Source organism: Periplaneta americana, chromosome 16 (assembly GCF_040183065.1).
Source record: "Periplaneta americana isolate PAMFEO1 chromosome 16, P.americana_PAMFEO1_priV1, whole genome shotgun sequence".
Taxonomy (NCBI): Eukaryota; Metazoa; Arthropoda; class Insecta; order Blattodea; family Blattidae; genus Periplaneta; species Periplaneta americana.
In genome coordinates, this window is record NC_091132.1 from 151,052,924 (window position 1) to 151,065,832 (window position 12,909).

Sequence of the window (12,909 nt, forward strand, 5' to 3'; positions counted from 1 at the left end):
GCGTCCACACCTGTGGAGTAACGGCTAGCGCGTTTGGCCGTGAAACCAGGTGGCCCGGATTCGATTCCCTGTCGGGACAAGTTACCTGGTTGAGGTTTTTTTCCGGGGTTTTCCCTCAACCCAATATGAGCAAATGCTGGGTAACTTTCGGTGCTGGACCCCGGACTCATTTCACCGGCATTATCACCTTCATCTCATTCAGACGCTAAATAACCTAAGCTGTTAATAAAGCGTCGTAAAATAACCTACTAAAATAAAAATAATAAACGACACTAGCGCTCAAGCGGCAGGCAAGGCACTGGTCATAGGGTTGATACAGACAGCACGTGCTTCAAAGGTATGCGAGATGTTATAATAACGTTTTAATCACGCGTCGGAATAAAGGCAATGTGTGCAATGACGAAAATTGCAGTAACAAGTTTAAATCTCCGAATTTGTCGTTCTTCAGATTCCCTGAAGACCAAGAGAAAATTATAACTCAGTCATAACCTATAATCCACGCTGTAGGTAGCCTACGTATTGTGTCCTATAAAACATTTATTAGTTATCTGTTACCTATTTGTATGTCAGGAAGGAGAGTTTAAATAAAAAGAAAGTAAATACCTGTTACAGTATATTATTGTTTTGCAGAGATCATGTGTAAATGTGTAACCATTCCGATTTTGGGTAATGTATCTACAGTTTTTAATGCAAGTAATTCCATAATTTTTATATTCGTGTTTTTTTTCTTTATATTTTTCAAAAGTTGAATGTTATATTGCATTCAAGTAGGGATTATGGTGTTAATTTTTCAAGAATTCATGGCGTGTTATAATCATTTTGCAAAATATTCACTTCTTGAATAAATCCAGACTGTGTCGATAAATTTCTGATGTGTTGGTGTAGATTCATGTGGCAGACGTATTAGATTCTCAAGAAATAAAAGAGCCTTACTAAATTTAATATAAAAAGCAATCTTTTCTGTAATAATTTGCATAACTGTTAACTGTTATTGGTGTTGATTTTACATTAGCAGTGATTATTTGAGCGGTTCAGAGCAGAAGTGGTATAAGTCAAAATTAGATAATGAGGTTTAAAGTAAAAATTCTGTAAAATACAGCGCAAAGTGACAATTAATATATCCTTCTTGCTATTCACTGACTACTAATAGTTTAAATAAATTCAATATTAACTGCTATTTTGCGTTGTATTTTACAGAATGTTTACTTTAACCCTCATTACCCATTTTTGACTTACACAACTTCTGCTCTGAAAATAAAATTAGGTCTACATTTTCTGAGTTAATTGAAGTTACAATTTTTTCAACGAAGTTGTGTATTCATTTGTTCTCACCTACGTCATAATAACAGTAAGTGCATGTAAATTACGTATTATATAGGTAGGGTAAGTTAAAATTACGCTTATGTGTGAAAACTGGAAATGTAATGTAAAATGCGGTAAACTTTCCATAAAAATTTAAACCATAATATCAGCACTATTAGCGACTCAAAATAATAATAAAAAATGGAAAAATAATGATTTTCATAAATCAATGTCTGTCAAATTAAGGTTTAAATCTTCCCTTTTTTATTTTTAAGTTTACCTCAGCAGCAGAGTTTACCCCAATTTGCGGTATGGAAAATAGTTAATTTCTCAGGAAATAGGGAGAGGAGTTCACCACGCGATGTACCCTACGAGATATGCCCTACAATTTTGGCTCTTCTCACAGGAAATATAGAGTTCCAATGGTTCATAAATATGTTTAGGAATGAATTCAATTAACCGTCCACGTACAAACAATTATATTATTTCAAACCATGATACGTGATCAGAGCCATGATTCAGTTGTAAGGAGCAGAAAGAATTACGTTTATTCCCAGCTTCTGAAACTTGTAGATTAACTGCGTGTGAAATTCTTCTAGGATTCTAAAGTAAAATTAATAAGAACCATATACACTTACTGTATAGCATAAAAATATAAAATAAATTACGCAAAACCCGTTTTATGATGTGTTATCATATGTCGTGTGCACACTTTTAACTTGCCTGCCGCTAGAGGGCTACTGTCGCGCCAGCTGTCAAATGTTGGCATATTTAATACGTATTAGTTGCGCGACTGTATATATTAGACTGTGATAATACGTAAGACAAAACATAATCACAAAAAACATAAGAATACAACACAAACACAAGAACACAAGAAATACTACATCACACTAACATACGAAAACAAAAACACACACAAAATTGCAACCTCATTCAAGAAATTAAATTACAACAACGCATACAGAACAGATAACACTCTACAAAAACATCTCAACACACAAACAACACAAACAAACAAATACAACCACACAGGCATATAGATACTCAAATGATGTAACACCTGCAACAACTTCTACATAGGACAGACAGGCAGATCGTTTCAAACACGTTACAAAATACACATCACAGCCATAACAAAATTACAAAACACCTCCACATATGCACAACACATCACAAATGCTAACCACACCCACAGAGACATCAACACAGACATGAAAATACTACACATCCAACCAAAAGGCCAGAAATGAAACACACTAGAATAATATGAAATATACAGACACACAAAAACACACCCCAACAAAATTTTCAACACGCAACTCATCTTCAAAAGACACACACTCTTTTACTCTACACTGTACCATAGAACACACCCTCACAGAAACAGAACAAGTGGCGCCAAGACCAACAACGACCAGTGCTGAAAATGACCCATAAATAGGTCGAAACATGTAAACGAGGTACGTTGAAATTTAACACAGGAAAGTCTTACCATACATATCCCGAAGTGATGCAGAGTTAAAAGTTGTGTAATCAAGATGTATATATGAGGCACTCAGAAGTAAAGTGATACAATTGACATTTTTTTAAAAAGTGAGATAAGTGTATGTTCTAAATCTTTAACGTCACTTCTGTTCAGAGAAAAACTAATATAGGTGCAGTTCCAGTCATTGCTGCTCCATGTTGGCCTAACTCTGGTATTACAATGCATACAGAGTTTTGACTGAGAGGCAAACTAATACAAGTGCGTTGTTTGCATAGTGTTGTTGCGTTTCATCTGTTTATGACTAATTCATTTGCCACAATGGAGAGAGGTAACATATTACTTATTCGTAACATCTTCGTGGAAGGCCTGCACACATTGAGCAGGACCAACTATACAATAAGGATAACTTTTGCTAAGTAGAGCAACTTGCAATAGCTAAAGAAATTCATCCCATCCATACACTACTCTTTATTTGATGACATGAAGCATGAGGTTGGGCCTATAATAAGGACTGCAGGACGTGGAAGAGTGCGTGGGAGAGAAAATTCAAGGAATACTCGCGGTAGGAGTCCTACAGATGCACTTCATGACAGAAACATAGATGTTGTAGCAGAGAGAGATGTGACTTCTTCAAATAGGCTAGTGACGTAGTGGACAGCGACTAAGACTGAATTTCATTTAAAAATAAAAAATTTTCTTAACCTTCTTCTTTCGGATTACTAAAAACCACGTCAACTGTTGCCCTAGAAATTGAATGTAATATTCAACCAATCAGACACTATGAATTAAAAAGGATCTAAAAGTACATTTAAAATTGCAAGCCTCATCCAGATCTCAGATGTTCTTCAAACTGTCAGATAATATCCTGTGTAATTTGTACAAAATAAACAAAGAAGAAATATCAGTCTGTATCACAGACACACTCATTGTTAAAATTCCAGTTGTGAACGAAATTCCTCCATTGAAGTGGGTAATTCCTGAACACAGCATACAAATTCCAGGAAATCATTCCAAAAATGATTCTCCATACATTCTTAAGTTAGATGCCATGGAACTACTCTGCAGCACATATATGGATCACCTTCAAATTTATACTGCTGGATCTCTAAATCCTGATGATGGGACATCAGGAGCAGGGTATTATATTCTAAAATATCAAGAAAGTTACTTCATACCATGTGCATCCTCCTCCAGTCTTGACACTGAACAGCTAGCTATTGATGCTGCTCTTCAGTGTGTTACTCAAATTTCTGAAAAATCTATTTGCATACCAACTCCAAGGGTTATATTTAATATAATAAAATATGTACCAAATCTACACGCACATAGAATGATTCCAATTCAGAACTAAGTAAAACTAAAAAAACTCCAAAAGGAAATAACATTTCTATGGATACCTAGTCATTGTGGTATACCTGGAAACGAGAAAGTCAATAACGTTGTGAAATAGGCAACATATTTGCAACGAAGATCTCTTCAAGTGATATCTCTATCCAATGCCTTTGCTTCAGTAAAGTCTCATTTTATAAACTTATGGATCAACATCTGGTTCTCTTCTGAAAAAGGAAAAATTTTACAGTCGGTTCAAAAGAAACCAAATGACCTGGATATGTACAAAAACTCGCCCAGACATGTTCAAACATTTTTAACAAGAGCCAGAACAGGTCACATTGTCACTCAATTGAACCTATACCGATTTCAGATTTCTGATAATCCTACTTGTCTGTGGTGTAACAATCATGATGAAGATCTGGAACACTTTCTTGTATACTGTCCATGCATAAACCATAAATGTAGTAAATTAAAATCATCAGTACCAGTTGCAGAAGACACAGCCCTGCACTATATATTGACTACACCCCAACTCTGGCTACTAGCAACAGGCATCTATAATGAACACCTTTCAAAATGTCCCTCATTTCTCATGAAAAACAAATACTGAATAGACTATAGTGGACTTTATGTTCTCAGCAAACGGCTGGATCCATTAAGAAGATTGATTAGGTGATTCTTTCAGTTATACAGACACATTTTGTGTTAATAATATGATAATCAGAAAGCTCAAAGGCTCTTAAGACAGAAATATTTCAATGTTGTAAGCAATGTTCTTGTTCTTGTTTTAAATAATATACAAATACTTAAAACCGTTGCACTCATATTACTTCTCCACAAAAATATTATCGTGGAGAAATAATACAAGTGACTTTAGGACCCTATTTTACCTAAACTGTTTTAGAATAGATAATTTCTATTAAGAAGTTAAAAAATATAGGTACCAGCATATACAACTGTAAATTTACAGCAACATAGTCCTGTAACAGATTTTTAAATTTCCTTTTCAACTTCAAAGCCATTTATCTCAAAATTTACTAAATGTCACTTGTATCACTTTGCTTCTGAGTGCCTCATATCTATTACTGCATTTTTTAAAGTACTAACTCCTTCATACCCATACTAATGTCACATGTTTACACTAGGCTGGAATTAGGAAAATTAATCTCTGACTTCAAAGTACGGCCTGTGACTATTCCAGTAAGGGCGATTATATTTACTAATTCTACAATTTTTTTAGCATTTTCTTCATACCTGTACCTGTCATTCATAAGTTTACAAGGATCGAACTCGGGAAATAATTTCCTGACAGGGTTCTAACTATGGCCTGCTAATACGTGGACATGGGACATAATGTATAGAGAACTAGCATTTTTTTCCCAGTTCCCTCATATCCATAACGATATGTTATAAGTTTACTAGGTTCGAACTGAAGAAAGAATGCCCTCACTGAGTTCGATCAGTGGCCCGTATGTTTCACAGCAAGAGATTTATGTCTACATTTTCTGCTTTAGTTTTTTCTTTCAGCAATTTCTCCTTTCCCGTACTAATCACTTGCAAGATTACAAGTCTCACTGAGGGAAATAATTTTCTTGAGCTCAACCTATATATCTGTTCTCTCTGTCTACTCTGTCATTTTCTTCTATGTCCTCTTAGTCCACTTTCTGTCCTTACAATCCTCTTTCTGTCCCCTCAGTTCTCTATGTTCTCTCAGTCCACTCACTGTCCTCCCAGTCCACTCTCTGTACTCTCAGTCCACTCTCTGTACTCTTAGTCCTCTATCTTTAATCTCAGTTCACTCTCTTTAGTCTCAGTTCACTCTCTCTCTCTCAGTTTAATCTCTCTTCTCTCTGTCCAATCTTTTCTCTCAGTCCCATCTCAGTCCACTCTGCTTTCTCAGTCCACTCTATGTCGTCTCAATCCACTCTGTATCCTCTCGGCCCCTTCTATGTCGTCTCCAGTCCAATATTTTTTTACTCTCAGTCCAATCTCTACATTCAGTGCACTGTCTCTCAGTCCTCTCTCCTCTCAGTTCTCTCTCTGTCCTGTCAGTCCACTCTCTGTCCTATGAGTCCATTCTCTGCAATCTCTGGCCACGTTCTGTCCCAGTCAACTCTCTCTCCTTTCAGTCCCTTTTATGTCGTCTGCAGCCCAATATCTGCCCTCTCAGTGCACTCTCTGTACTCAGTCCTCTGTACTGTCAGCCCCCTCTATTTTGTCAACAATTCCAATCTCTATTATCTCATTCCACACATTCGTCTCACTCCAATCTCTGAACTGTCAGTCTACACACTCAATCCACTCCAAGTACTCTCAGTAAACCCTATGTTCTCTCAGTCCACACTCCTTTTTCTCGGTGCAAACTCTCCTCTCAGTCCACTCTCTATCTTTCTGTATACGATCTGTTCTCTCTATCCTACCTCTGCCATCTCAGTACATTCTCTGAACTCTGAGTCGACTGTCTCTAATCACAGTCCACTCTCTCTCTCTCTCTCTCTCTCTCTCTCTCTCTCTCTCTCTCTCTCTCTCCCTCGGTCCTTTCTCCGTCCACTCCCCGTGTACACAGACCAATCCCTGTCCTTTCAGTCCTATCTCTGTTCTCCCAGTCCACTTTCCATCCTCTCAGTCCCCTCTCTGATTTCCCAGTCCACTCTATGTCCTTTCAGTGCACCGTCCGTATTATCAGTCCACTCTATGTCCTTTCAGTGCACCGTCCGTATTATCAGTCCACTCTATGTGCTCTCAGTCCAACCTCTGTCCTGTCACTACACTCTGTCCTATCAGTCCACTTTCTGTCCTCTCAGTCCACTGTCCGTCTCCTCAGACCACTCTATGTGCTCTCAGTCAAATCTCAATTCTGTCACAACACTCTCCTATCAGTCCACTCTATGTCCTCTCAGTCCCCTCTGTGTCTTCTCAGTCCACTCTATCTCCAATCAGTCCACTCTATCTCCAATCAGTCCACTCCCTCTCCTCTCAGTCCACTCTATGTCATCTGAATTCACCTATATCGTCTCAGTCCACTCTCTGTCGCCTCAGGTCACTCTATGTCCTCACAGTCCACTGTCTGTCTTGTCAATCGATTCTATGTGCCCTCAGTCCAATCTCTGTGCTGTCACTTCAGTCTCTGTCCTCTCAGTTCCGACTATGTCCTCTCAGTCCACTATGTACTCTCAGTGAAATCTCTGTTCTCTCACTACACTCTCACTCCTACCAGACCACTCTGTCCTCTCAGTCCACTCTATCTTCTCAGTCCACTCTATGTCGTTTCAGTCCACTCTATGTCCCCTCTGTCCACTCTACGTTTTTCAGTCCAATCTTTCTCCTATCACTAAACTCTCTGTCCCCTCAGTCCACTCTCCATCCTCTCTGTCCATTCTATGATCTCTCAGACCAATCTCTCCTGTCACTACATTCTCTGTCCTACCAGCCCACTGTCTGTCTTTTCAGTCTACTCTATGTGTTCTCAGTTCAAACTCTGTCCTGTCACTACATTCTCTGTTCTCTCAATCCACTCAATGTGCTCTCAGTCCAGTCTCTTTCCTGTCACTACTCTCTTTGTCCTACCAGTCCACTTTCTATCCTCCAGTCCACTCTATGTGCTCTGAGTTCAATCTCCTTCCTGCCACTACACTCTCTGTCCTATCACTCCACTCTGTGTCCTCTCAGTCCACTCTGCATCTTCCCAGTCCACTCTATGTACTCTCTGTCCAATCTCTGTCCTGTCTCTACACTCTCTGCTCTCTCAGTCCACTCTCTGCCTCCCAGTCCACTCTGTGCTCTCAGTCCAATCTCTGTCCTGTAACTACACTCTCTATCCTTCCAGTCCACTCTCTGTACTCTCAGTCCACTCTATGTCATCTCAGTCCACTCTCTGTCCTCTCAGTCCACTCTAAGTGCTCTCAGTCCAATCTCTGTCCTGTCACTATACTCTCTGTCATACCAGTCCACTTATGGCCATCTCAGTCCACTCTCTGTCATCTCAGGCCACTCTTTGTCTTCTCAGTCCACTGTATGCGCTCTCAGTCCAATCTCTGTGCTGTCACTACACTCTCCGTCCTACCAAGTTCAGTCTCTGTCCTCGTAGTCCACTCTATGATCTCTCAGTGCACTCTGTCGTCACTATCCACTCTATTTGCTCTTACAGTCTTACTAATAAACGATGTATAATTATTATAACATGTATATACGGAGCTGCAACACGAAACGTTACTAATAAACCGCATACAAGCCCACTCACCAATACATCTGTTATAACTCCCAATGCTAAAAGTTATACAGCACTGAGGCCTTGTACAGCCATTATATATATATATATATATATATATATATATATATATATATATATATATATATATATATATCGGAAACATGGCCGTCACCTATCAGCTGTTCTGGCGACTGTCAACTTTTTTTTTTTTTTCCTAGTAATATTCTTCTTACCGATCAGCTGTGCTGGCAATCGCCATCTTGTGCATGTCTATACACAAGTTTACCGTTCTTTGTGAATTGTGTGTTTATTTACAAAATGGACTTCAATTTAATGCAAGATTTGTTGGATATAGATGTAATTGAAGCCCTAAATCCTGAACGTAAAAACAGGAAAAGAAAGTTATATAAATTACGTCAAGATCCCTTCTTGTTAAGTGATGACGAGTTCCGAGGAAAATACAGATTCAGCAAAGAATACGTAGAAAAAATTGTTGATATTGTAAGAGATGACATTATAAAAGATCCAAGAGGTGGAGCAGTACCATGCAATCTTCAAGTTCTTGCAGCACTTCGTACATGGGGCCGAAATGAGGTATGTATTGTTTAGGCATACGATAATTTTATTATCTAAACCTGAGTGAAAATTTATTTAAAGTACGAATATATTTTATTGAATCCAACCTTGTACACACAAAATAAATAATTTACAATGAAAAGTGCCTTTTCGTAAGCATGATGATGTGCATTCGACAAACACTGGGATTAACTTCAGAACACGGATACCTTCTGTTCCCTCTTACTCCAAAATTCCAACCTTGTGTACACGAAATAAATAATTGACAGTGAAAAGTGCCTTTTCATAAGCATGATGATGTGCATTCGACAAACACAGACAAATCTGCCCTTTTTAGTATTTGAAGATAATTGTCAGTGAGGTATCCGTATACTGAAATTTCCCAATCCATTGCACTTATCTGCCATATTATAATATTATTAACTAGTAACTTTGGTAATTCCGAATAAGTATGTTCTGCTGGAGGTAAAGTAGGTCTATATTAACTTCCTTTTCTTTTACAGATACAAGACGATGCAGGTGATCTGCATGGCTTAAGCCAACAGTCTGTATCAAATATCTGCCATAGAGTAGGAACTGCTTTGGCAAGAAGATCGAAAGATTTCATCAGAATGCCTACAAGCAACGCAGAACAGCAGACAGTCATGGCACAATTCCGTGAAATATGTGGCATGAGAAATGTGATTGGAGATATTGACTGCTCTCACATTAAAATAAAGAAAGTACCAGGAGAGGTGTCCCAATACTATGTCAACAGGAAGGGCTACTTCTCTCTCAACGTGCAAGTGATATGCGATGCATCATTACGTATCAGAGACATCATTGTACGTTGGAGAGGTAGTACACATGATAGCAGAATCTTCCGAGAGAGCCGAATTAAACAGAGGTTCGAAGGAGGTGAATTTAAAGGACGTCTGCTTGGAGATTCAGGCTATCCTTGTACGCCTTACCTGTTCACTCCTCTCTTAAATCCATCGACACCAAGAGAAGAAAGGTACAACCGATCACACATACTCACAAGAAATGTAGTTGAAAGGTGCTTTGGTGTGTGGAAACAAAGGTTTAGGTGTTTATTGAGAGGATTCTCCACTAGCCTTGAGAACACAAAAACTTACATTGTTGCCTTAGCAGTACTACACAACTTAGCATTAGAAATGGGGGAACAAAATGATGTTCAATATCCACCTTCACCTCCTGATGAAGATCCTGCTCCAGCAGAAGACCTACAGGTACCACAGAATATATTGCATGGGCAAGCTGCAAGAACTGCTTTTATAAACACTTATTTCTAAGTGGTAAAGGTTTCCAGATTTGTGGAACACATTTAATTGTAATAGTCTGAAATATTAGCAACTATAAGAAACTTTGATTAGACTATTGCAAAAACCTTTCTTGGTTGGTGTCATAATGTTAATCTAAACAAAATAATAACCAACCCCGCCTGTTAAGTAGGTTTGCATTATAACTGAAGTAACATTTGTTTTATAATTTGTAACAGTGCTTTATTTCTGAGTAATTCTGCTCTAGCCTTGAAGCATGATAATATACAAGACGTTTTAAATATTTTTGAGGTTCCAAGTAAACTATATTGACACTCAATGTTATTTTTTAATCATATATTGGGTACCGTAAGGTGTTTTTTATTATATGTGCTGATCGAAGCTTATTAATATAAAATTTCATTTCATTTTCAGCTGAGAATAGAAACAACTTGTCAAACTATTAAGTTTTATATTAATATGCTCCAATTGAACTTTAAAATCTTAAATGCATTTAAGATAAGAGGTAATGTATGGTACATTTGATAACTATATAATTAGTATCATTTTGCCTTCGTCGGTGAAAAGTGACTCACTGGTATTTGTCTTTATTTTGCTTTGCCATGTTCTGTTTTCTGTCGAATGGGCGATGTTTAGGTGCTAGTGAAGAGTTTTGTGTGTTGTGTAGTATTATGTGGAATAGTGTATGTGTGTCGAATTGTAATTCGATATTATTATGTTGTGAATATGTTATTGTGTATTTATTTTATACTATTGTAATATGTGTAGTTGTCGACTTTTCGGTGCAATGTGTAATATGTTCAAGTGTTTTTATATTGTTGTAATTGTGATTGCTATCGATGATGTGTTCTGCATAATTTGACGACTTGTGCAATGGGTTAACATTAATACTATCATATATCCGTTGTGTTTAACTAGTGTAATATGTAGCTACACGGCGATTTATGCAATGGAGGGGGAAAGGAACTGGCTACTCCACCTCATTACTTCCTGGTCTAGTTGCCTCATTGGTATCACTTATGAGGTTCAGACCTGTCTTTGCACAGTTGACTAAACAACAACATATTCGTTGTATCTTAATTGAAAATCTGGGCAACAAACTTATTGAATTTCAAGTTTAAGACTCCAATGGAATTGTATTTATTTTTTGTTTGGTGTGACTGTTGAGATTTTTCTGTAATGTGTTGCTTTGTGTGCTATGTTGTATATTTGTTTTGCTGCCCCACTCTCTATATGTGTGTGTGTGTGTGTGTGTGTGTGTGTTTTTTTTTTTTTTTGTTTATTATGTTTTTCATTGCTTTTCTTTTTATTGAGGTGTCTCTTATTTTGGGATTTTCACTGTAATTGTATGCTATATAGACTATGTTGTTACGTCACCTGTAACTTTAAAATAATATTCAGAGCAATCTTTCCTTTCCTTTTTAATGAGTTATAATGCAAAAACAAATTATTATTATTATTGTTATTATTAATTGAATAGGTAACCTGGAAAAAACTTCTTATATGTAAGCCAGTATTGTATAGACTGAAAACCATCATGACTCTCCAAGGAGTTTACTTGGAATCATTTGTTGTTTAAGTCTCTGTGTGCATATACAGAAGTGATCTTTGTGACATCACAGTAAAAGTAAACAAAAAAAAAATGGAATAAATGAAAACTATTCGCTGACAACAATAGTATTCTTGGTTGTTTAATTTAAAACACAGTCCCTGTGTTCCTATAACATTTTCCTTTTTGTGTTTTATCATTGCTGTGCCTCCTATATCTCCTATGTGCTGTTAAAAAGATTTTGCAGGACGAAGAAAGAAGCACTGTCACCTTTAATTCCCTTGATTTTGAAACCTACTTCCAGTATTTTCTTGTAAGGATTGAAATTATATCGAAAGAGCTTTGGAAATGAAGGGAATTAAAAGTGGCAATGCTTTGTACTGCAAAATGTATGTGTATGTATATGTATATATATTTAACACGGCAGATTTAGGAGGCGCAGCAAAGATATACTAATTTAACACTTTTAATATTAATGAAACATAATTGCTTTTACAGTGAATTTAATGTATTGGTATAATGACGTGTTTAATAGCGAATCTTGAATTCATATTGTACGAAATAATGAAAAACCGCCATTTTTTCTGTGTAGTCTTCATATAATATCATATAGGCCTGATGACAAAACTAAAACAATTTTAATAAAATTTATTTACCACTAAAGCTATGATTTTGCATCGTTTTTCCTTCTGATAGAAAAGTTGCTTGATTTAACATTACATGTTTCATGTAAGATTGAGTGTTAGTGCATTATTTTGCAAATATGGTGACAAGCTGAAATGTTAGCCACTTTCTTTTAGTGAATTTTGGAATGTCATTAGAGATAAATAATGCATTATTTGTTTACTTCTTGGAAAAACTGCATTTCTCTGATTTGAATGAAATTATCAATATTATAAGAATTTTCAACAAAAAAATGTACACCTACTGTAAGATAAGGTATGAAAACTTCATTAGGGTGACCAAATTTTCAGGCGCAAAGCAGGACCCATTCCTAAAAGTTGTTCTGTAAAGAGCTGTCTGACTTTTTATTATATGCCTTACATGTATTTATTTCTCATGCTCACGCGACTTAGAACACACATATAAAATGTAGCTGCTGCAGCATGATTCAACTACTGACCAACATTTTTCTGATATCAATATATTATTTTGAACTGCTGCTTTCCAA

General features: G+C 36.9%; 1 protein-coding gene across 1 annotated transcript in view; it reads left to right on the forward strand.

The window, feature by feature from the left end:
- Nucleotides 1-12,909, forward strand: part of LOC138691332 (zinc finger protein ZFP2-like) — a 229,103-nt gene that overhangs the window by 178,124 nt on the left and 38,070 nt on the right. The gene's annotated exons all lie outside the window — the stretch shown is intronic.